The following is a 23116-nucleotide window of genomic DNA, read 5'->3' as shown; positions in this document are numbered from 1 at the left end:
TTATTTAGTCTTCAAATGAGGCCTATATAAATTATCATTTATATTTATTTATAGATTTGTATTTATATTATTTATTAAACCACTGTTTGTTTTATATTTATATTATTTAGGTATATTTAAACACCGTTTTCCTTACAGTTTGTGTGGAGTATCATAAAATCCTGTGAGATTTAAGGAAACTGAGACACCACAAATAACCATGTTGCTGATTTCCTGCCATTTTCTCTCAAGGCAATTTATTGCATGAAGAGCACTTTATCTCAGACAAACGTAACGCTTAAAGGCACGTGAGGCCTTTATTAGCACTCCAAAATGTGAGAAGACAGACATTGTATGCCAATGAAGCACTTCAAGTGTTGCCATTCTACCTCAAAAATGACCCTGAATGAAATAGTTTCAATAGCAAGTGGTGTGGTGCTGTATTTTTCAAATTTTAATTTAGTAAATTTATTTATTCTATTTGTATGCTGCCCCTCCCAAAGGAGGCTAAGGGTGGCTTACAATAAAAGAAGCAGAGTAACTTATAAAATGGAATGGAACAAGAGAACAAAACAACTTAAAAGAGAACTAGAATATGAGCATGAAACAGAAATCCCCTAAACAATCTTCCAGCCTAGCTTTGTTTGCTAAATATTTGTCTTCTCAGTACTTCTGAAAGATGTCCAGGCTTGGTTTCTGGTGAGCTTCAAGAAGGAGGAAGTTCTAGGAGTGCCTGTTGAGAGTACTTTCCCATGCACTTGCACCAAGTGTACTTGACACATTGCTGGTAATTGTTGGAGGCTGCTCTCAACTGACCTAAGGGATTGTGATTAAGTGTAAGGGATCAAGCATCCCCCTAGATATATAGGCCCAGATTGTTTAGCATCATAGAGGAGTAGGCCTGGAAGGGACCTCCAGAGGTCATCTAATCCAATGTCTTGCCTGGTGCAGGATCATTCCTATCTAAACCATCCTGTACAAATCCACTGTCTATCCCGTTAGCCAAACCACAGTCAACCCTGACAAAACCATAAGACATAACAACCTAACCTGGCATAAGTAAAGCAGGGGGCAGCCAATGTCCTGCTTCTGTGAAGGTTGTTAACATACAGTCAAGAGATCCCAGGAATAGGGCCACACTCTGCACTACAGAGGAAGGCAAAAACCCCTGCAGTCTATACCAATCTGACCATGGAGTAAAATTGCTGCTTGACGTCAAATATGATTGGTCTGGCCCTGAGCAGAGAGGCAAGACCCTTTAGCCGGGACTGTCCATATTTAAGTCTAGCAGGAGCACTGGCATAACCCAATCAATCCCCAACCTTGGCTGCAGCTAAGACGCAACAATTCTGAGGAAGGTTTTAAAAAATTAAAAATCCCGGATACATGTAGCAGCAGAAGGGAGGGAAAAATTCCCTTCTGGTCCCATGTAAGAACCAGCAAAGCCTAGAAAATACCTATAGTGGAGAACAGGCATAGCTACACTTAAATCATCCCAAACCAATGCTTGTCCAACCTCTTTTAGAATGCCTCCAATGATGCAAAGTCTATAGCTTCCCTAGGCAGTCTATTCTACTGCCTCACTGTTCAAACAGTGAAGGAGTTCTGTCTGATGTTCAGTCTAAACCTACTTTGCTGCAACTTCAAGCCGTTGTTCCATGTTCTGCGCTCTGCAGAAAGAGAGAAAAGGTGTTTTTCTTCCTTATGGCAGCATTTCAAGTATGTGAAGACTGCTGTCATGTCCCCTCTTTAAGTATCTTTTCTGCAAGCTGAATGTGTAGCTCCTTCAGGCTCTCCTTCTATGACTTGTTTTCCAAGCTGTTTACCAGCTTTGTTGCTTGTCTCTGGACCCTTTCTAACTTCTCTACATCTTTAAAATGTGGAGCCCAAACCTGGACATAATAGTCTAGATGAGGCCTGTGGCGGGCCAGTAGGGGGCGCTCCTGCGTTGAGTCGCCCACCTCCCTGCGCCCGACCACCTTCCAGACTCCGAATGCCTCCCTAGGGGCGCCTTATGCTTGGCCGACCCCTATCCCGGAGCACACTCGCTAGTCTGGGGGTAACGTGCCGCCACCACCCCAAGAAGGGACTGCCTCGGCCCTGTGTCCTTGGGGAAACGCAGGCCTAATAGTCCGACGGGTACTTGACCCAGTACAGGCACTTGGGGAACTTCCCCAAGTCAAGGGGGCAAAAAGTAAAGTCTCCCTTAGTTCGCAGACCTAAGGGGTCTCTCTGGCGTAATTTAGACCCACCCCTCAATAAGTCTCCCACACCGGTCAAAAAGGAGAACTTTATTGATTACAGGGGGTAGGGGAAACTAGGGTACAGTGTTGAGCAATATCTTAGAAATCCTAAAGAGCAAACAGTGTGGCTGTGGTAGCCTTTTGATTACGCATCTGTGTTACTGCCAGCTAGATATCTAATCAGATTGAGTAGCTTACTCACAAGCATCTTCCAGAGTTTTTCCGTTTCCCCTCTGGAGTCTTGGGGTGAGAGAGAGAGCTAGGTCCCGATGGCAAGGCTCCTCTGTCTCCCCTGCTTTGCTGCTGCTTCACCTCATGGCCGAAGAGAGAAGAGCAAGCCTCTTCCCCCTCCCAACCTATATAGCCCCCGTGACCTCATTCACCTGGTTCAGTGGAGGTCAGCCCCAGTTGGCTGTCAGCCAACCAATTCAAAATGCATCATCTATTACCAGGCAGATTCCAGCTCCCCAGGTAGAAACCCCCCACCCAGGTAATTGATGCAAGTCCCCTAGGCAGAGGGAGCAGGTTTCCCCCCTCCCTCAGGAATGCAGCCAGCTCAAGTTACCTAAAGAGACCGGCCAGGGTGTGGTCCCCTCTGTGCTGACCCACCCTAATCAAATGGTTGCTGCTCAGAGATTTTAGTCACAGTGTCACAGGGCAGAGATTTTGGGGAGAAACAAGGTGGCTTTCCGCCACAAGGCCTAATCAGTGTGAGTAGAGGCACTATCACCTCCCAAGTGGCACCTTATGATTCTGTTGATGCATCCCAAAGCTGCATTTGTCTTTTGTGCAGCCACATTACACTGCAGATGTATATTGAGTCTGTGATCTACCAAGACTCCCAGATCCTTCTCCATAGTGCTGTCATCCACCGAAGTGTCACCCATTTCACATTTGTGATTATGCTTTCCTAGAGGTGCATCTACACATGCAACTGCTGCTGAATGGGTTTACTCCAGAGTAAACCCACCCTGGGCAGATATCTACACAAACAAGCATTGTGGAGCATTTCCTATAGTTTCTTGTGTCCTCTTTACTGTTTAACCTGCTTTATTGTCTTTACCCGCTTGGTCCCAGTCTGGGGCAGGTCCCAGCCAACTCCAGGCTGGGCAGGGAACTCCCATCCCCCAATCCGTGATAGGAGTAGGGTCTGGGAAATTGCTCCTTGCTCCTGGGAGCTGCCTGCAATCATGGAGCCGGGACTGGGAGCTCCCTGCTCTCAGGGCAGGGGAACATTGTTTTTGCCTGGGCTCTGCCACCAAAGCCTGCCCCAGCAGCAGGCAGCTCCTGTGGGCAGGTACCAATCTCCCACCCCCTAGTGCTCGGCTGACTGGGAGTAAATTTGCTCCAAGTCAGCTGTCTACATATGCCTTATTGTGCAGTAACTACTCCCCAGTTAATTTGCTACCTGCAAATGAAGATAGCAAATTAACATCTGAGTACAGCAAATTATTTCGCAGTAAGGGTCTGCATGTGTAGATGGTGATGCTTACTGTGCAGTAATTTTCTCTACTGCACAGTAAAGAGTCATGTGTAGATGCGTCCAGTGTGTATCACCTTGCATTTAGCAGCACTGAACTTCATCCTGTTGGCTGCAGACCAGTTTTATGTCCTCCAGCATATTTGCAATCCTTCCTTGTTTTGTGTTGTCTGCAGATTTATGCAAGAAGTTTTCTATATTAGCATCCAGATTGAGCGAACAGGCAGCAAACAGGGCAATTTGCAGGTCAGCTCCCAGATAAGTTAGCCATCCATCTCTGAAGGGGAGCCTTTAAGGTTGTTTTTTTTTCTTTAATTGAGTAGCTAATTCACATAGATTTAGTTTAAATAGCTGCTTGCCCTCAGCCGTAAGGTCCCAGGGGTAAGCTGGGGAGGAGTCTCCCATTTCCATGAAGTGGGCTTAAAGCCAAGACCTTCCCATTTCAGCAGCTAAGTGGGAGGTGTCCTATATATTACCTTGGCGGGTGCTATCCCCGTGCCAGGACAGCAGTCTTCCCCAGTGCGGCTAGGAAGGTCGTCTTTGTGATCGTGGTGTTTCCTTTGCCAAGTAAACAGAGACTATGCTTGATCTGAGCTTTCAAGAGGCCAAGAAGCAATAATTGCCCTTCAGTGGTATCTCGTGCTCATGGGCTCAGTGTTCCCCTGGTCAAGCTCACCTATCTCCCCAGTTGCCACCACACTGGCCTAAGCTAGGGTGACCAGCATGGCTTCAGCAACCCTCAAGCACCAGCTGCCACCTAAACCAAGCTGCAGCCCATTTCAAGGTAAAATGTCTTGCCCACGAAGCAGAGAATAGTGTGGAGTAAGGAAACGGAAAGGAATCCCAGCCTGCAGCCTACTCTCCTCTGTGGAAAGACCCGCGACCTCTGTGTACAGGTCAGTGACTCAAGGATTGGTCACTTAAGTCACTTTAAGACCACCAATGAGCCATGGTAGAGATCATCCTTGAATCAAGGGGTTGCTGTTGTCACCAATGACCTTTCTCCTGCAATTCTGCAATTCACAGCTCTTGCTGATATAGCTCCTAGTTCCCAGCCCTACAGACAGTTTTTAACTCTAGAAACATGAACTCTGGTGTGGAAACCTGAACTGGGGTGAATGTCAAGGTAGGTGCAGAAATAGCTTTCAGTGAGGCACTGGATGCGCTGTCAGGATGATCAGGAAGGCTAGATTTTGTTTTACGAATCTGAAAAAGGCATCCATTTCATTCTAATGACAACAGGACTAATGCAACCACATTTTTACTACTTTTTGCCTAGTTTCTTGCATTTTTTTAGGCATAATGAATGATACAGCAAAGTAATGCACATTCCAGTAAAGTGCAGGTGGTGAAGTGTGGTGTCACCATGCTCCAGTCAAAAAGCAACTAGGGGCTTTACTAATAAGCTGGGGGCCCAGGGCTGTATTATTCTGTTAAAGATTGAAGCAAAAGCAAACATAACTTTATTGGGATGCGTGTTAATTTACTATATCATATATGATGTATAAAAAGCACAAAAATAGGCAAAAAAAGTCATCAAAATATGCTTTGTTAGCCCTACCCTCATTAGAATCATAGAGAACTAGGGCTGGAAGGGACCTCCAGAGGTCATTTAGTTCAAACCCCGGCCTGAGGCAAGATCATCCCTATCCAAACCATCCTCTGCAATCCATAATCTAAACTCGACATAAGACTTCCATCAACCCTGACACAACTTCATCATGCTCAGCAGCAGGGGCCAGCGCTCTAGGGCTTCAGGGCTCCCATGTATTTCTATCAGCAAAGGCTTCTGTTCCTTGTTTTGCTTGATTTTCCATCTGTTTGTACTTGCTGGAATTCCCCCAGGAGAGATAGCTACAGTGTGGTGGAAAGAGTATGCGGGTATGTGTACGCCCTGCCCTGCCCTCCCACAGGACCAAAGGCAGGAACTGCTCCCAGTTACAGTCATAGGCAGCAGACTGCACTGACTGCAGAAGAACTGCACATGCTGGTGAGCTGTCCTGGCTGCTAGGAAGTGACTGCACCCTCTCCAGAGAACCAGTAAGAGGCACGAGGGAGTATAGAGCAGGTTGCAGAGTCCTGAAGCCAGGATCTCACCAAACCAGTCACATGGAGTAGACTCTGCTCTCTGCGTTGGTATAAGCCAGTGATTCACAGCCAGGGTGCTGTGGCACCTTGGGGTATGTTAAGATCCTTTCAACGGTGGCATGGGACACCTCACAATGTCAGCATTGTTGGATGTGCAAACACATTCATGAGATCAAACCAGAGATTTCAAATAGGAATGTGTTAAAAATATGCTGCCCTGCTGTGGTCTTTCTGAGTTCTTTTGCAACAGAAGAATAGCTCTATTATTTTTCTATAGTAAAAAAAAAAACAATTGAAAACTAAGAGCTAGCATTTTCCAAAGGGTGCCTTGAGTCTAATGAGGAATACCTCAAATTTAAAAAGGTTGAGAGCCACTTGTACAAGCACAGTGCAGTGATCTGGGAACCCATCCTGGCATTCTTAAGGAAGAATTTCTTTACTGTCCGAGCCCCCAAGGTCTGGAACAGCCTGTCATCAGAGGTAGTTCAAGCACCTACATTGAACACCTTCAAGAGTAAATTGGATGCTTATCTTGCTGGGATCCTATGACCCCAGCTAACTTCCTGCCCTTTGGGCGGGGGGCTGGACTCGATGATCTTCCGAGGTCCCTTCCAGCCCTAATGTCTATGAAATCTATGAAAACTCAGCAGTTAGACCAGTACTTAAGCCCCTTGTTTAACTAGAGTCCAGAGCGAGGGGCAGTTTGCTAGAGAGTTTGCGTGGAAATTCTCTCCCATCTTCCTTAAACTGTAAGCTTGGTGAGAGGAAGAAGCAGGTTGGCAGTGAAAAGGGAGCCTTTCAGGACCAAGGAACAGTGAACAGGCCAATTTATAAGGGATTTTGCTATGGAAGGTCAGCTTCAAAAGAGAAACAAGAAGAGAGGCAGCAGATTAAAAGACCCAGAGAAATGGCTGAAGAACATTGCACTGCCAGAGCCACTGCCAGCTCTTCCTCTGCTTGCACCTGATAGGTGTCGGTTCATGAGGTCCACTCACCATCAAAGCTTACACCCAGGTCCTGGTTTGGCTTGCAGATTCCTTCCAGTGCCACCCAGATGGGGCAGTACCTGTGATGTGAGCAGTGCCTCGTAGTGGTTGGTGTCTGTCAGGGAGCAGATAAGAGATCTACAGGAGGAGGTGGCAAGGATTCCAAACATCCTCTGACACAAGGACTTGATTGACTCCATGCTAGAGAAGACCTCTAGGATTGCAGAGGAAGGACTGTTACAGGCAGTGTCAGAGAAGGAAGAGGACATGGACTCCCAGGAAGGTGAAAGTTAGAAGCTTGTGACCTCTGGCAATAAGCAGAAATCTTCATCTCCACCTGCAGTGGTTTACCTGGAGAACTGATATGGAGCCCTAGCACCAGAGCAGGAGGAGCACATTCCATTGGTGAAAGAGGCCAGGCCAGGCCTCCACAAGATTTGGAGGATCGAGGCTACTTTTTACCAAAGGTGGTGGTGGTAGTTGGAGACCTATCTGCAGGGGATAAAAGCATCCATCTGCTGGCCTCGCCTGTTGTCTCAGGAGGTCAGAGCCCATACCCGAGATGTCACAGAGGGATTACAGAGATGTATCTGGCCCTCTGATTACTACCCCATGTTGCTCATCCACATGGGCACCAATGGTACTGCCAGTGGTGACCCTGAGCAAATCAAAAGTTGACTACAGGGCTCTGGGTGCAAGAGTGAAGGGGACAGGGGCTCAGGTGGTGTTCTCAATCATTCCAGTCAAGGAGAATCATAGGATTGTAGAAAATTAAGAGTTGGAATTTCAGTTCTTCAATTCGTCCAAATCCTTTCTGTAGTGGGGGGCCCAAAACAGAACACAGTACTCCAAATGTGGCCTCATCAGTGCTGAAAAGAGGAATAATCACTTATCTTGACCTGTGGGAAACATTCCTACCAATGTAGCCAGTATGCCCTTAGCCTTCTTGGCAACAAGGGCACACTGTTGATTCATATTGAGTTTACTGTCTACTGTAATCCCCAGGTCATTTTCTACAGAGCTGCTGCCCAGCCAGTCAGCCCTCAGCCTGCACTGATACATGGGATTGTTCTGTCCTAAGTGCAGGACTTTGCACTTGTCCTTGTTGAACCTCATGAGATTTCTTTTGGTTTAATCCTCCAATCTGACTACATCACTCTGAAACTTAGCCCTACCCTCCAACATATTTACTACTCCCCCCCCCCCCCGGTGTCATCTGCAAACTTGCTGTGAGTGCACTCTATGCCATCTTCCAGGTCACTGATGAAGATATTAAAAAAAACTGGCCCCAGGACCAACCACTGGGGCACTCCACTTGATACTGGCTGTCAGCTAGACATTAAGCCATTGATTACTACCCTTTGAGCCCAATGCTCCAGCCAGTTTTCTATCCACCTTACAGTCCATTCATCCAACCCATACTTCCTTAGCTTGTCTGTGAGAAGGTTGTGGGAGACCGTATCAAAAGCTTTGCTAAAATTAAGGTATAACCCATCCACTGCTCCCTGCATCCACAGAGCCAGTCATCATAGAAGGCAATCAGACTGGTTGGGCATGAGTTCCCCTTGGTGAATCCATGCTGACTGTTCCTAATCAGCTTCTTCCCCAAGTGCTCAGAAATGGATTCCTTAAGGATCTGCTCCATGATTTTTCCAGGGACTGAGGTGAGGCTGACCAGTCTGTAGTTCCTTGGATCCTCTTTTTTCCCTTTTTAAATATGGGCACTGTTTGCCCTTTTCCAATCATCCAGGACCTCTCCTGATCACCATGAGTTTTCAAAGATAACAACCAGCGGCTCTGAAATAACAAAGGACCAGGTTGGAGCAGACACATCCTGCAGATCGATGCATGGCTTCACAGATGGTGTCACTAGCAAGGCTCTGGCTTCTTTGACTACGGGATGTTCTTCCAAGGATTGCTTGCATGACTGGAATACTGTCATGGATGGGTCCAAACTGTTCAGGAAAGACGGGGCGGGGAGGGTAGTAGGAGTTGCACTTTATATAAAAGAGCTGTATGATTGCTCAGAAGTCCAATATGAAACTAGACATAGACCTGTTGAAAGCTTCTGGGTTGGAGTCAGAGGAGAGAGCAACAAAGGTGATGTCATGGTGGGTGTCTGCTATAGACCACTAGACAAGGAGGATGATGAAGTAGATGAGGTTTTCAAACATCTAGTGCAGTGGTTCCCAAACTGTGGTACAAGGTACCATGAATGGTACACAGTAGGGGTGTGCAAAATGGGCTGTATTCGATTCAGATGTGGCCCGAATCAGGGACAGTAATTTGATTTGTTGATCTGGATCACTGTTCTGATTCAATTGGGCTGAATCTGAAGATTCAATGCTGATTTGGAGAATCAGTAATTCGTCTATAAAAACATCTAAGTGTTTTTCCTACATACCTCGAGGTACCAGGCATGGCTTGTGAATTAAAATGGTGGGGCAGATGAAGCATCCCACAGGAGTATGACCCCCTCTTCCCCTTGTGTGCTCAGCCGCGAACCGAGAAGTGGATTGAAAGTACTGGGGACCCCTGTGCACTCCTGTGGGACACCCCATCCGCCCCAGCATTACAGCATTCATGAGCCGCCTGGTACCTTGAGGTATGTAGAAAAAACATTTAAAGCTGTGTCTATGTCTAAATCATCTAATCTTTCCGAATCGACTCGGAGAAATTAAAGTGTCTCCTGATTCGATTCAGAGATTTGGCCACCAAGTCAGGCTGAATCTCCATCAAATTGAAATAGCGACCGAAGCTTCGCACAGTCCTAGTACGCAGACAGCCCGTGAGTGATACGCGGAAGGCCGGGAGGAGTGCGCACACACGTAGACACCCAGCTTGCTGCAGGTGGCCAGGAATGCAGCGCCCAGCAGGTAAGTGTGTTGGGGGTTGGGGAAGGAGCAATAGGGGTGGGCAGGCTGAGGGGGGGGAGTGGGCAGGGCAGGAGTGAATGGGGCCCTAGTGGGATGGGGGAGAGGGAATGTTGTTAATGTTGGGTGTTCATCCAAGGGTATGGGGAAGGGGGTGAGGGGCTTCCACAACTGTGCTCACCCTCAGGTAGGCACAGGGGGAACCTGACCCCCCCAGGTTTGTGTGGGGCAGAGGTGGCTGTTGTTGCCTTGTGACTGTACGTGATGCCATGTGCCTTCTGCTGCTGAGCAGCTAGTGCATGGAAGGCGCATGGCATCACGCACCGCTCTGCCTTTCACATAAATCTGGAGGGGCAGGTGGTCCTCGTGCCTACCCCAGGGTGCGCACAGTGGCAGGGACCCCTGCACCCTTGGAAAGGCCCAGGTCACCCCGAGAAGGGCCAGAGCAGGTGGTAGGGCAGGGGTTCCAAGAAGTATCTAAGGTTGGACCTGGCTGGGCCTGTGCAGCTCCATGAGGGAATGCTGCCTGCCCCAGGCAGCATGATGGGCTTGGGGGGAAGGGGTTGGGTCCAGGCTCAGCCTCCTTATGCACAGTGCAAGTGAAGCAGAGCCAGACCTGCTGCAATGGCCTGGCCATGGGAGCTCCAAGAAGCAGCTGGCACAGCTGCCCCAGCCTGCATGAGCCCTGGCCTTGCCCATCTGCAGCTCCCCTCAAGGGGCCAGGGCTGTACTGCGTGGTGGGCTCCTCAGCTCTGAGTGCTGCCTGAAGTGGCTGTTACCAGAGACCATGGAGTCCCTCCTGCAGCTGGGGGGCTCTGCCTCACTTAAACTGAGCCTGGCAAGCACAGGCTGAGCCGGAAAGCCTCCTGAGCCCAGCATCCAGTGCCAACCAGGCAGTGTTCCCCTGTGGGAAGGGCAGCTGCATCCCAACCACACAGAGATGTACAGCCTGGGCAAGGTCCCATCTCCGGTACCACTGAGCACCCCTGCGGCAGTCCAAGTCTGCAGAGCCATGGGGCAGCCCCCACTGCCCACCCAGCTCCTGCTCTCCTCTGCCTGCTGCCTTCTCAAGGTCCTGGCCAGGCCAGCCTCTGTTTTATCTCCCTCAGTCTTCTGTCCCTCTCCTTGATCTCTCTCCTCTCTCTTGCCCTCTTTTCTCTTTTTCTCTCCCTTCTCTCTCTCTCTCTCTCTCTCTCTCTCTCTGTCCCCCTTTGGTTTTCTCTTCTTGTTCTCTCCCCGCCACTTTCTCTCACCCTCCCCTCCCCTCCCTTTGTACTCTTTCTCCCTCCCCTTTCTCTCCCTTCTCTTTCTGATTTTTCTCTTTCCCTCCCCCCCTTCTGTCTTTCCCTCCCCCCCATCCTCACGCTCCCTCTCCCTCTTTCTCTCTGTAATTTGCCATGCCTGTCTGGTGCTTGCTGCCTCAGCTTTCCTGGTTTCCCTGGTCCAGCCATGGACCTGTGGGCTGACATTTTGTCCTGGCACCAGTTACCCAACCCACTGAAGCTTCTTGCCTGCCACATCTTTGATGAAAACCTTTTGTCTTGGGGACTGTTGTTATGCCCAATTCAGTGGGGTCCAGTTAGTCTCTTGATAGTGCAAGGATTCTTGGGGCTCCACCTCCCCTACACCTCAACTAGCACCAATCTGTTGTTACGTTTGATGTTGCTTGGACCCAGCACTATTGTTGGCCACCCATCCTAGTCTCTCCTCCTTGGTCTATCGTTGTCCTTTTTGACCCTCTCCCCAGGAGGTTTCCCATAATTTCCCCTCCGGATGTCTCGAGGAGCTCCTTCGACTCAGCTGGCGGAGGTAGCTCCCCATATGGGAGCCACCACTACTGGTCATTTTCTGCCTCCTCCACACTTGTCCTACAGCCTGCCCTAAGCTGCTGGGGACTTCTTTCTGGTTCCCCTGTTGGACCACTGCATGGGGCTTTTATGGATGTCTCGCTGCCCTGGGCAGCGAATCCGTACCAGCATGTGCTTACAAACTGTGTCCACGCCAGCGCTGGCTTTTTTTCCTCTTCCTGCCCCCAGGCTCCAGCTGGCCACACTGAAGGATGCTGTCAGGCTGCAGGTGAGTATTGCGGCATGGTGAACCCATTGCCGTTGTCCTGCCCCTGGATCCCTGGGGCCTGTGAAGTTGCCGGCATGGCTTTTCTGCCCCACTATCTTTTCCCTGTGGCTCCGCATGGTGTGGGGCCACATACTGCCGGCGGCACGGTGATTCTGCCCCTGCCACCATGTTCCCACAGGTCAGTTACTGGTGGGACCACCAGTGCTTTCAGTGGCATGGGGCTTTTGCCATTGCTGCAGGATCCCTGTGGCTCAGTATTTCCCTTGCCCCCACTATATATTTCCCCCTCTAAGTTGCCTTGTGGCATCTGACATGTGTCACCTCCAGTGCATTCTCTATCCAGCATCTGCTTCTGCCCTGTTTTCTGCTCCTCAGACCTTGTTGTTGGCTCAGTGCATTGAGACAAAAAATCAGCCACTTTGTTGTCCCTGGTTTGTACCCCACCAAGAACTTGAAGAGCTGCAGTGTTAGTGCCTAGCTCATGTGCCTATTATCACACTTAGACTTATGTAACCACTGCAAACACACATGCTCCATTATAAGCATGAATTCCCTTCCTATCAAATAATAATACATAGTTTCATAGTTGGTAAGATCAGAAGGGACCTGAGCAGATCATCAAGTCCGACCCCCTGCCATGTCAGGAAAGAGGACTGGGGTCAAATGACCCCGGCAAGGTGTTCCTCCAGCCTCCTTTTATAGACCCCCCAGGGTAGGACCCAGCACCACTTCTCTTGGAAGTTGGTTTCAGATCCTAGCCACCCTGACAGTAAAGTAGCACCTCCTGAGAGCTAGCCTGAATCTACCCTCTGGCAGCTTGTGACCATTATTTCTTGTCACTCCTGGGAGTGCTCACGGGAACAGGGACTCTCCCAATGCCTGCTGGTCCCCCCTGACTAGTTTGTAAATGGCCACTAGATCCCCCCTCAGCCTTCTCTTGTGGAGGCTGAACAGGTTCAGATCCCTTAGCCTCTCCTCGTAGGGCCTGCCCTGCTGCCTCCGATCATGCGAGTGACCCTCCTCTGGATCCTCTCCACATTGTCCACATCCCTCCTGCAGTGCGGCACCCAGAACTAGATGCAGTACTCCAACCAGTGTCGCATAGAGCGGGAGGATCACCTCCTTGGACCTGCTTGAGATGCATCTGTGGATGCTTGACAAGGTATGGTTGGCCTTCCTGTGTCCCCTCACTGTCGGCCCATGTTCATTTTGGCATCAATAATGATTCCAAGATCCTTTTCTGCCTCTGCACTGATGAGAAGGGAGTTCCTCAGCCTGTAGGTATGCTGCTGGTTCTTCCTCCCCAGGTGCAGTACCTTGCACTTGTCAGTGTTGAAACCCATCCTGTTCTCATCTGCCCACCTCTGTAACCTGTCTAGGTCTGATTGCAGCCTATTCCTCCCTTCTAGTGTGCCCACATCCCCCCACATCTTAATGTAGTCTGCAAATTTGAACAGGGTGCTTTTTACTCCCCCATCCAAGTTATTGATGAAGATGTTGAACAGTGCAGGCCCGAGGACCGATCCCTGTAGAACCCCACTGCCCACCTCTGTCCAGGTTGAAATAAGACCTGTCCACCATCACTGTCTGGGTGTGGCCCTCCAACCAACTAGTGACCCATTTGACTGTGTAGATATTGACGCCAGTCTCCTAGTTTTTTAATGAGAATGGGGTAAGAGACTGTGTTGAAGACCTTCCTAAATCCAGAAAGACTACGTCCACTGCGACCCCTGCATCTAAGGATTTTGTAACGTGGTCATAGAAGGCCACGAGGTTGGTCTGACAGGACCTGCCTCTAATGAATCCATGTTGGTTGCCCCTAAGCATAATCTCCCCTGCTAGTCCCTCGCAGACATGCACCAGGATCACTCTCTCAAAAAGCTTACCCAGGACCGAGGTAAGACTGAGTGGCCTATAGTTTCCTGGGTCTTCCTTCCTCCCTTTTTTGAAAATGGGAACCACATTGGCCCTTTTCCAGTCCTCTGGCACCACACCAGAGCACCATGAGTGCTCGTAAAGCCGGGCCAGGGGTCTCGCAATGACCTCTGCTAATTCCCTCAGCACTCTGGGATGGAAATCATCAGGACCAGCTGATTTAAATACGTCCAGTCCCTCCAGAAGTTCCCTGACTAGGCCCTCACTAACCCTAGGCCTAGGTGCACTTCCCCTAGGGCCTACAGGGCTCCCGGTGGGAGGCTGACCTGGTCCCTGCTCAGAAAAATGGAGGAAAAGAAATTGTTAAATATGTTAGCTTTGCTGTCTGGTGCGATGACCAGATTTCCTAGCATGTCCAGCAGAGGTCCCACGTTACCCGGTATCTTCTTTTTACCCCCTATGTATGTAATAATGGAAGTACATGATCGTCCATTTAATAGCCAAGCACTCCCATTCAATTGTAGTGTACCTGCATTCAGCTGCACTCAGTCTCCTGTTTGTGAATGCTACCAGTCTCTCCATATCTTCTTCTCCCTCCTTGGCATAGGACTGCCCCCACCACCATTTCAGATGCATCTGTCTATAGGATAAAAAGCTTAGAAAAGTCAGGGGTCCTTAGAAACACGTCCTTACACAAGGTCCTTTTGATGTTCCCAAAGACTTCCTCCATTAGGGGGATCCATCTTATTGCCCAATGGACTCTCCCCCTTATGAAATCTGTTAGGGGCATGACCACCTCTTGAAAGCCCATTATGAACCTTTGATAGTAATTGGCCAACCCCAGAAAAGAGTGTATCTGCTTTTTCATCTGGGGCAGTTTATATTTCTCTATGAACTACACTTTACTGGCTAGTGGATGTATGAGCCCCTGTCCCACATGGAACTGCAGGTAGTTGGTCTCTCGCATTCCCAATGCGTATTTTTTGGGGTTCGCTGTCATCCCAAACAGACATAGTTCTTGTAGTACTGCTTCCATGTGTTGCTGATGTTCTACCTACATCTGTGAATAGATTACAATATCGTCAATGTACATTGCCACCTACCTCATGTGGTGCTAGTACATCATCTATCAGCTTTTGAAAGGAGGCTGTCATGCTGTGAAGGCCGAACAGCATCCGTGTGAATTCAAACAGTCCCCATGGTGTGCTGAAGGTCATTTTTGGTTGGTTTTTGCCATGGGGATCTGCCAGTAGCTTTTGGAAAGGTGCAGGGTGGAGATGTACTTTGCCTGGCCTATCTGTTCCAGCAATTCTTCTACATAGGGCATGGGGAACACATCAAAATTGCCACTGTGTTAAGCCCTCTGAAATCCACACAGATCCTTAGTGACCCATGGGATTTTGGTACAACCACCATAGGGCTTCTCCAGGGGTTTCATGATGACACTATTAGCCCCTGTCTGAGCATTTTCTGAATTTCCTCGTGTACCCATGCTTGCAGGTGGTGGGGAACTGGCATCCACTTCCCCCTCGCAACCGCCCCTTTTGGCTTATTTATCTCATGTACTGTGCCTCTAGCCTTGCTGGGTACCTCACTAAACGCTTCGCTGAATTTGACCATGATCTGGCCCATCTCTTTTCACTGTTCAGGGGCAAGACTGTCCCTCATCTCTATTTCACCCCTTTAAGTGCTTTCCCCTCCCTTGGGTCTTAGATCTTCGTTCGTCTCCTCAGGGCTCAATAGCCATCTCTGTGGCTCCCTGCAGGCCTTCACATGATAAATCTGGTGTTCCTTCATGTGCCCTGGACAGTAGACTTCATAAGCTACGGGCCTGGCCCTCCTCATTATCTTAAAAGGCCATTGCTATTTGGTTAGTAATTTGTTCGCAGAAGGGAGTAGGACCAGCACTTTGTCTCTGGGCTGAAACTCCCTGTCTCATGCTTTCTTTGTTGAGCCCTCTCCAAGTTTGCCTGGGCTAACTGCTGGGCTTGTTTAAGGCATCCCACCATGTCCTGCCTATCTGGTTGGGCTCCGACTTGTTTATGCCCTGGCCTTCCCCAGTCTTCCCTGGCTACTTGCAATGGGCTTCAAGGTCTATGGCCAAATATCAACTTGAAGGGTGTAAATTGGGTCATTGCCAAAGGTGTGTCCCTAAGTGCAAACATCAGTGGCACGAGAAGTAGGTCCCATTTCCTGGGCTCCTTTTGCATGCTTCTCTGCAATAAGTATTTGATTGTGTCATTTAACTGCTCCACTGGGCCATTTGTCTGGGAGCGGTACACTGACATTCACAGATGCTTGATGCCTAGCACATGACATACAGCCTTTGGCATGTCCAACATAAAATTCATGCCCTGGTCAGTAATAATCTCCTAGGGTACCCTGAAGTGGGAAATCCATTTTAACAACTCTTCCATGATCCGAGGCGCGGTGACAGCTCTGAGTGGTATTGCCTCTGGGTATCAGGTGGCATAGTCAATTAGGACCAAGATGTACTGGTGCCCTGGACTACTTCTGGGAGGGGACTCACAACACTGAGGGTGACTCAATCAAACAGCGTGTTAATGATGGGCATTAACTGCAGGGGTGCCCTCTGTGGCCATCTTTCCTCTGCTAACTGGCATTCTGTGCACGAGCTGCACCTGCATGCTACTTCCTCTCACGTGCCTGGCCAAAAGAATCACCGTTTGATCTTGCCTAGTGCTCTCTCCCTTCCAAAGTGTTGTGTGGGCCATAGCCCATACCTTCTCCCAGAATGCTCAGGGTACCAGTAGCTGTTGGATGTGGTCACCCCCTTCTGATTACTTTACCCAGTATGATAGCCCATCCCAAATTTCGAAATGTGGATCATATACTTGTAGTTCCGGTCTCATGACTTGCCCTTCAAACACTGGCAACCTCATCTTCTCACAGACTCACAAACTCTTCTTCCTCATCTTGCACGATCTTGAAGTGTGAGCTGGTCGGGCCCACTCCCAAACTAATGAACGGCTCTTCTTCCGAGGAGCTGGCTTTTCTTCCTCTGCAATCCAGCCATCCACTTAGGGCCATCCCTTCCGTTCCAATTCCACCTCTTTCACTTAATTTAGGACATTATATAGTGGAGGCCAATCTCTCCCCATGATCTCTGTCAAGTTCTGGGGTAAACCCCACATTCATCTAGCCTGTTCTATTGCCTATCCTAGCCCTCACATATCCCTTCTGGTACTGCTCAGCCCCACCATGGATGCAGCACACCTTAACTGTCTTGCACCATGTTATGGTGTCCTCTGGTATTAGGCCGGACCTTATGAGGGTTTGCAAGCAGCCTGTATCCAGGGTGGCACACAAGGCCCATCCTGCTATCCAAGCTGTAACCTCAAGGTGATCCCATACTGTGACCTCGCCCCCCCCCGCCGAAGCTACAGTCCATCTCTTCCACTGGCTTATTATTATCGCATCTTTCCCAGGACCCTGTAGCACACCCCACTGGCCTCCATCAGTTGGCAGCCCTTGGGGACACTCATGCCATGTGGCTAGTGTGCCTGCATCAGTAGCACAATACCCCCTTGCCTGTCTCTCTTAGAGAGCCTCAATGATGCTCCTTCTCCTTACGGTACTTGCCCCTCTCACTTCTATAAGTCTTCTCCCTCACTGGTCCTACCTCTGTAGCCACATACTCTTCCACTATTCTCTGGGCCTCTTCGGCCGTTTCCAGCAGATGCTGCCTCACCCATAGTTTTGTACCTTCCTCTAGGTCTTAGATGAACTGCTCTAGGAGAATTTGCTCTGCAAGTGCCTCCCAGCCTGCCATGGCTGGGAGTAATCATCTGTTTAGCAGGTCCCTTAGCACCTGCATCAAGACTTGGGGTTTCTTATCTTCCTTCCCTTTCTTGGCCCTGAAGAGCTTCTGGTAGTGCTCTGGGGTCAATTCAAGCCTATGTAGGATTGCCCGCTTCACTTTATCATAATCGTATGCTTTGTCCCTGGGGAGGGCCCTATATGCTGCTTGGGCCCTTCCGACCAGTAGGGACCCTAGCTGCCTGGCCCACAGAGACCTGTCTAATCTAGTCTATATGGCATCCCTTTTGAAGGCCTTTATAAACACTTCTGCATCATCATCTTTTGTCATTTTATGCATTTTAGAGGCTGGCCAATTGCACCTCAGCCACTCATTTTGCTGCAGGACTTGTCGATGTTGGATCTCAAGCACTTTCATCACTGCTTGTAATGTTTGTCCTAGCAGCTCTACCTGAGGTACCATGTTGACTTCCATTTCAGTGTCAGCCTCCAGGGTTCTACTGCCACTTGGATTCCCAGCCAGTGCACCAATTTGTAACTTGCTGTGCCTGTCCGGTGCTCCCCACCTCAGCTTTCCTGGTTGCCCTAGGCCAGCCATGGGCCTATGGGCCAACAGTTTGTCCTGGCATCAGTTACCCAACCCACTGAATCTTCTTCCCTGTCATGTCTTTGATGGAAACCTTTTGTTTCAGGGACTTGTTACACTCAGTTCAGTGGGGTCCAGCTTACTCTTGGTAGCACAAGGATTCTTGGGGCTCCACCTCCCCTGCAACTCACTTAGTGCCAACCTGTTGTTACTTTTCATGCTGCTTGGACCTGGCATTATTGTCAGCAACCATCCTTGTCCCTCCTCCTTGGTCTGTCATCGTCCTTTTTGACCCTCTCCCCAGGAGGGCTCCCATGTTTCCCCTCCAGATGGCTCGAGGACCTCCTTCAACTCAGTGGGTGGAGGTAGCTCCCTACATAAGGGCCACCACGACCAGTCATCTTCTGCCTCTTCCATACTTGTCCCACAGCCTGCTCTAGGCTGCCGGGAACTTCCTTCTGGTCCCCCTGTTGGACCAGTGCGCAGGGCTTTTATGGGTGACTTCCTGCCCCGGGCAGCAAATCAGCACCAGCATGTGCTTACAAAGTGCCTCCACACCACTGCCAGCTTTTTTTCTTCATCCCACCCTAGGCTCTGTCTGGCTGCGGTGAGGGATGCCATTGGGCTGCAGGTGAGTGTTGCAGCACAGTGAACCTGCAGCCATCATCCTGTCCCTAGATTCCCAGGGGCTCTGGGGTTGCCAGTGTGGCTTTTCTGCACCCACCGCCTTTTCCCTGCAGCTCCACATGCTGCAGGGCCATTGGCATTGCCAGCAGCACAGCAATTCTGCCACCACCACTATGTTCCCGCGGCTTGGTGTCCGGCAGGGCCGCCGGTGCTTTCAGCAGTGTGGGGCTTTTTGCCATTGTTGAAGGATCCCTACAGCTCAGCATTTCCCTTGCCCCTGCCACACTCTCCTTCTCCTCTCTCTCTGCCTCCTTCTCCCTTCCTCTTAATATTCTCTCCCTTCCCCTCTCTCCCTCTCCTCCCCCTCTCCCTCTTCTGTCTCTCCCTTGTCACCCCCATGTCTTTCTCCCCCACCTCTGTTCTCTCTCTTCTCTCTCCCCCTCCCTCTTCTTTCTCTCCCCCTCTCTTCCACTTCTCTCCCTTTCCCTTCTCTCATCTTTTCTCCCTCCCCTTCTCTCCTCTTTCTCTTCTTCCCTCCTCCTTCCTCCTCTCTCCCTCTTGTCTCTCTTTCCCTCTTCCTCTCTACCCTGTCTCTTTCCCTCTTGCCTCTTTCTCCCCTTCTCCTTTTCTCCTCTCTCCCTCCCTCTTCTGTCTTTCCCTCTTGCCTCTCTCTCCCCTCTCTCCCCAACTCTTCTCTCTCTTTTCCCGTGTTCTCTCTCTCTCTTCCTCTGATTTTCTCTCCTTTCTCCTTCCCTTTTCTCTGTCTCCTGCTTTGCTGTCTTTCACTCTCCTCTTTTTGCTCTCTTCCCTCTGCTCTCACTCTCTCTCTTGTGGTGCGTGCTCCTGGTTCAGTCTCTGGAGGGCTGGGTGGTGGAGCTCGAGGAGGAGATAGGTCAGCTGTGGACCATTAGGGCCCATAAAGACTTCAGTGATGGCTACTGCCAGATGCTTCTTCAGAAAAAAGGAAGAAAGAGAGGCGAAGACTGGCCAATGTGACGGCTAACCAAGAAGACCCACCTGGAGCAACTGGGAAGACAGTCACCTCATGCTCCAGGAAATGCAGGGTTAGGGATGCTCCTCCCCCTGGTCCTGCACAATAGGTACACTCCCATCCCCACTCATGAGAAGGCTCTGATGGTGGCATTGGGAGAGGAAGAAGGTAAGGAGCTTGCTGCCACCCACAAGAGGAGGCGCAAGGTGGTGGTGGTGGGGGACTCCCTCCTGCAGGGCACTGAGGGACCCTTCCACCATCTAGCCCATGAGGTCTGCCGCCTCCCAGACACTCGCGTCCAAGATGTAACAGAGAGGATCCCGAGGCTTTTCTGGCCCTCCGAGTACTACTTCACGCTTCTCACCCACGTGGGAACTAATGACACAGCAAGGAATAATCCAGACCAGGCCATAAGCACCTAAAGGGCTCTGGGGACTGGGCTCAAGAGGCTGGACCTAGGTAATTTTTTCTTCTGTGCTCCCTGTTTCAGGCCATGGTCTCAGAACAGAAAGATGCATCAAGGAAGTTAACTGGCAACTCTGATGCTGGTGCCACTGAGAAGGCTTCAGATTCCTTGACCAAGGCATGCACTTCATAGTTTCTAGGGTCAGAAGGGACCTGAAAAGATCAACATATCCGACCCCTGTCCTGGGCAGGAATGAGTGCTGGGATCATAATACCCCAACGAGATATCTATCCAACCTTCTCCTGAAGACCCCCAAGGTAGGGGAGAACACCATCTCCCTTGGGAGCTGATTCCAGAGCCTGGCAGCCCTAACTGTAAAGTAATGCCTCCTGAACCTGCTCTCAATCAATTGTGGCCATTATTCCTTGTTATCCCAGGCATTACCCAAGGGAACAGAGCCTCGCCTATTTTCTGCTGGTGAGTTTATAGATGGCCACCAGATCCCCTCTCAGTCTTCTCTTATGGAGGCTGAATAGATTCAGGCCCTTTAGTCTATCTTTGTAGGGCCTGGCCTGCTACCCTGACTATGTGAGTAGTCCTCCTCTGGACCCTCTCGAAGTTAGCCACATCCCTCTTGAAGTGCAGCACCTAAAACTGGATGCAGTATTCCAACTGCAGCCTGACCAGCGCTGCATAGAGGGCAAGGATCACCTCCCCGGATCTGCTTGTGACACATCTGTAGATGGTACAGGTGCAGTTAGCCTTATTGACTGCTTCCTCACATTGCGGCTCATGTCCATCTTGGCGTCAGCAATGACTCCAAGATCCCTTTCCACCACCGTGTTATTCAGAAGGGTGTTCCCCAGCTTACAGGTATATTGCAGGTTCCTTCTCCCTTCCACTTGCCTTCATTGAATTCCAGTCTATACTCATCCACCCCTTCCGTAACCTGTTTAGTTCTAGTTGGATTTTGTTCCTCCCCTTCAGTGTGCCCACTTCTCCCCACTTATTTCTACTAGTGAATTTGGACAGCGTGCTTTCCAAGCCCAACTCAAAGTCATAGATTCATAGACATTAGGGCTGAAAGGGACCTCAGAAGATCGAGTCCAGCCCCCTGCCCAAAGGGCAGGAAGTCAGTTGGGGTCATAGGATCCCGGCAAGATAAGCATCCAATTTACTCTTGAAGGTGTTTAATGTAGGTGCTTGAACCACCTCCGATGGCAGGCTGTTCCAGACCTTGGGGGCTCGGACAGTAAAGAAATTCTTCCTTATGTCCCGCCTGAAATGGTCTTGCAGTAGTTTATAACCATTCAACCTCGTCATCCCTTGGGATGCTCTGGTGAACAAACGTTCCCCCAGGCACTGGTGGTCACTCCCGATAAACTTATAGGTGGCCGTCAGATCACCCCTGAGCCTGCGCTTTTCCAGGCTAAAGAGCCCCATGGCTCTCAGCCTCTCGTCATAAGGTCTGTTTTCTTGACCTCTGATTGTATGTGTAGCTCTTCTCTGGACTCTCTCAAGCTTCTCCACATCCTTTTTGAATTCTGGAGCCAAAAATTGGACACAGTACTCCAGCTGTGGCCTCACCAAGGCCGAGTACAAGGGAAGAAAGACATCCCGGGATTTTCTTGAGAAGCATCTATGGATGCAGGCCAGTGTTTTGGTTGCTTTACTAGCTGCAGCATCACACTGAATGCTCATGTTCATCTTGTGGTCAATGATGACCCCCAAGTCTCTTTCTTATGTAGTCCCAGCCAGCGTAGCACTGCCAAGCCTATAAGAATGCTGCAGGTTTTTCCTCCCAAAGTGGAGAACCTTGCATTTTTCGGTGTTAAACACCATCAGGTTCTTGTCCGCCCGTTTGTTGAGCCTGTCCAGGTCAGTCTGGATTGCCCTCCTGTCTCCTGGTGTGGATACTTTGCTCCAGAGTTAGGTGTCATCAGTGAACTTGGCCAGTCTGCTTCTGACTCCAATGTCCGCATCATTAATGAAGATGTTGAACAATATGGGTCCAAGGACAGAGCCTTGGAGGACCCCCCTGGTCACAGGGCACCATAATGATTGACTTCTGTCAATTACTACCCTCTGGGTCCAACCACGGAGCCAATTCCCCAGCCAGTGGATCGTGGTGGACCCAAGGCCACAATTGGCCAGTTTCACCAAGAGGTGATCATGGGATACCAGATCAAAGGCTTTTTTGAAGTCAAGATATGACATCAATCTCTTCTCCCTTGTCCAGGTGATAGGTCACCTAGTCATAGAAGGTAATGAGATTGGTCAAGCAAGACCTACTTGTGCTGGCTATTCCTCAGGATGTTGGTGTCAGCCAGTCCATTAAGGATGGCCTCTTTTTAATAAACTTTTCTAAGATCTTCCCCGGGATAGAAGTCAGGCTGATGGGCTTCTAGATAGGCGGATCCACTTTCCTCCCTTTCTTGAAGATAGGCACCACATTGGCCTTCTTCCAGTCTTCGGGCACTGCACCAGAGCGCCAGGAGTTTTCAAAGATCTGTGCCAGAGGCTCGGCTATGATGCTTGCCTGCTCCTTGAGTAGTCTCGGGTGTAGATTGTCAGGGCTGGCTGACTTGAAGGTATCCAGTCTCTCAAAGTGTTCCTTCACGAGGTCAACATTGATGGAGGGCAGGGGATCTCCCTCACCCGGACTGCCCTGTCCCATGGTGGGCATGGGCATCCCATGGGACTGATGAAAGACCAACACAAAGTACCCATTTTATAGGTTGGCTTTTTCCTTGGTGTCAGTTGTCCCATCTGAGTTGGTATGGGTCAAAAATTGCCCTTGCTTTTCTTCCAGCTCCCCACATGTCTGAAAAGGGACTTTTTATTGTCCTTAATGCTTGAAGCTAGTTGGAGTTCAGTTGCAGCCTTGGCTTTCCTGGTTTGCTCCTTGCAGGACCAGACCAGTGCAGAATATTCCTCCTTGGAGGTGAATCCCATCCTCCATCCTTTTGTAGGCCTTCCTTTTTATTTTCAGGAGGTCTGCTAGATCCCTGGAGAGCCAGGGGGGCTGCTGTGCCCTCTTGCTACCTTTCCTCTGAGATGGAATAGAATTAGCTTGTGCATTGAGGATTGCTCCCTTGAGGAGCAACCACTCTTTCTGCTCTCCCC

This window comes from Crocodylus siamensis, chromosome 11, assembly GCF_052110815.1.
Source record: "Crocodylus siamensis isolate JL-2025a chromosome 11, ASM5211081v1, whole genome shotgun sequence".
NCBI classification, from domain to species: Eukaryota; Metazoa; Chordata; order Crocodylia; family Crocodylidae; genus Crocodylus; species Crocodylus siamensis.
This window is presented reverse-complemented; position numbering follows the sequence as displayed.